The sequence below is a fragment of the Aplysia californica genome, unplaced genomic scaffold, assembly GCF_000002075.1.
Source record: "Aplysia californica isolate F4 #8 unplaced genomic scaffold, AplCal3.0 scaffold00063, whole genome shotgun sequence".
In the NCBI taxonomy this organism is placed as follows: Eukaryota; Metazoa; Mollusca; class Gastropoda; order Aplysiida; family Aplysiidae; genus Aplysia; species Aplysia californica.
The window spans coordinates 4,591-7,286 of record NW_004797333.1 but is presented as its reverse complement, the minus strand read 5'-3'; positions in this window follow the sequence as shown (position 1 = coordinate 7,286).

The window sequence follows — 2,696 nt, the reverse complement described above, 5'->3', positions numbered from 1 at the left end:
AGAGAGAGAGAGAGAGAGAGAGAGAGAGAGAGAAGCAGAGAGAAAGAGAAAGAAACAATGAAAGGACCCTGTAACAGAGAACCCCGCTTCATTGATTGTTGCTGTGCATACAGGCCTATGCGTGGGAATTTTCACGTGAGGCGCAGAGCGAAAACTGAACCAAATCCATTGTTTTATCCAAGACCAACGAGTGGGGCAGATGCTTGTGAACTCTTGCAAACACACGCAAATCAGGGGTTTTAAACCGACGGGTACTGGACCTTGAGAATACTGTAAGATTTAGAGGAATCTTTGATTCAGCTTATGCAAAGATGTCCCCACTACACCATTCTTTTGTGTTAGAAAATAGCAGGGCAGACAAACAGAAACAATAGAGGGGCTGTATGGTAGATAAATGGTGAAATAGTATGAGTTTAACGCCCCTATCAACACTATTAGGTTATTTAAGAGGTGGGACCTCCTAATTTAACGTCCGTCTCAGATAGGATCGAGCCAAGTGGGAAATTCGTGTAAAGTGCCTTTCCCAAGGACACAACGTCGGACCGAGCTGAGGCTCGAACCCCCGAACCCGCAACCTCACGATTACGAGTCCGGTAGCCTAACCACTATGCTACCGACGCCACACTGTATGGTAGTGGATATCTACCAGTCGCACACGACAAAATAATTACAAGCCTAACTAGATCTATAGTGATTTACTTTTCTTGCAGTGAGCGAGTACAAACATTATGAGTCATTATGAAACATGTAGTCTTATACAGGGTGGGGAATAAAAATATAATTTACATTTGAAGAGAACACTAACACTGTGTCGACTTGACTAAAAGTGGAGAGGCGTGGCGTGGTTCTTTGGAAGGCTAAAAAACATAATTTTCGTATACATCATTAATTACCCAAAATTATTTCTTTCTTAACATCTATAGTATCAACAAGATCTACAGATCAACAAGATAGCAAAATGTGCTGTTGTAGTGTTGAGGGAAATGTTTCTTGGACTTGTTTTCTTTGAGGGAGGATCTTTTGTCTTTTACCTGATAAAATTTTAAAAATCTAATGAAACTAATTAATTGTTTTCATGTAGTACTAAGAAATACATTTTTTTCTGCATGGTTCTGTGTGTGATTTTTATTTCCCATTCAGAGTGTGGGAGATGTCCCACCATATAGAAAGGCGACCGTGGTGCGTGAGGCCGACCACAAGGGAACGATGTGTTATGGTAAGGATTTATCATTTCCTGATAAGTATAATTATGGTCATTTTAGAGGTGCCACCTCCGAATATAAAGCTCATCTTCTACTGGACAGAGTCAAGAGGGTGGGGGTGGTGTTCTGAAAATTTGAACATAATACACATTTGTTAAAAAAGGCTGAGAGGCATGTTTTCAACCTGAACCAAAGTGCAAAATTGGAAAGGTTTAACAAACTTTGCAATACTGTTTTGTTATTTTAAGAGGCAGTACATCCAGATTTATCATCCATTTCCGATAGGGCCCAGCCCAATAAGGACATTCCTATAAAGTATCTTTCCCAAGGACTCAACTTTAGACCGAGTACATAAAGAAATAAAATAAACAAAAAAGCAAAAGTAAAGAATGTCTTTCTCATTTCGGAAATGTCAGACACGGAAACAATGCAAGGCCCTTTGAATAGGGACCCTGCATCATTGATTGTCCCTTGTGAATTTTCTTTATAGACGTAATGCGTGGGAAAGTGCCCCAAAGGAACAGGTTGAAAACAGAATGGGTCGGTTTGTTGTAACATAACTGGGCTACAGGTTGATCGAAAATGTTTTACACCACCATCGACACAATTTAGGTGTGCACTACCAGCTGGATTACGATGCGGGTGGCTCTGGTTCGAATCCTCAACGGGGTGTTGTGTACGTGCGCTGTTTTGGATGGCCCCGTCTTTTGAATAACCATTAATGACTAATGATACAGTTTATATCATTTAGGAGATGGGCCGCTTTTTCGATCCTGCATGTAAAATTTCAGTTAAAGGAACCTGTTTTTCAAATATCTTTACAAGTGTTCTGGTCGGTTTAAGCTGGATTCGCATTTTCATGCTTTCCTTTCTTTTCCTTTCCTGTCCTTTCCTTTCCTTTCCTCTACTCTACTCTACTCTACTCTACTCTACTCTACTCTGTTCTGCTCTGATCTGCTCTGCTCAGCTCTGCTCAGCTCTGCTCAGCTCAGCTCTGCTTTACTCTACTTTACTTTACTTTATTTTACTTTACTTTATTTTATTTTACTTAACTTTAATTTACTTTACCTTACTGTACTGTACTGTACTTTACTTTACTTTATTTTACTTTACTGACATTTATAACGTGAGGTGTCGAGGGGAGGTAAAGATATTGGGTCTTGGAAAACTAGAAAGCCTCCTGCTCGAGTAGGAAATTGCGAGTTTTTCAAGTGTTCTCGCTGCACAGTGAATACCGTGAATCTGCTCCTGAAGGTGTGAGAGCCATAGCGGGATAGAGAATCGTGGAAACCTTCGAAGTGGCCAAATACAAGAACGTCCTGCTCGAGGTACGAATCTCGGTCACCCACACAGCAGGCAGGTGTGATAAAAATCAACAGTAATAGCAGGGAGCTTAGAACTACGCTAGTATACAGACTCTCTAGTAATAGCTAACCATAGAAGAAGGAATACGACGGGATGGTAAAGGTCAGTTCAAGAGAGTGGCAGCCACAC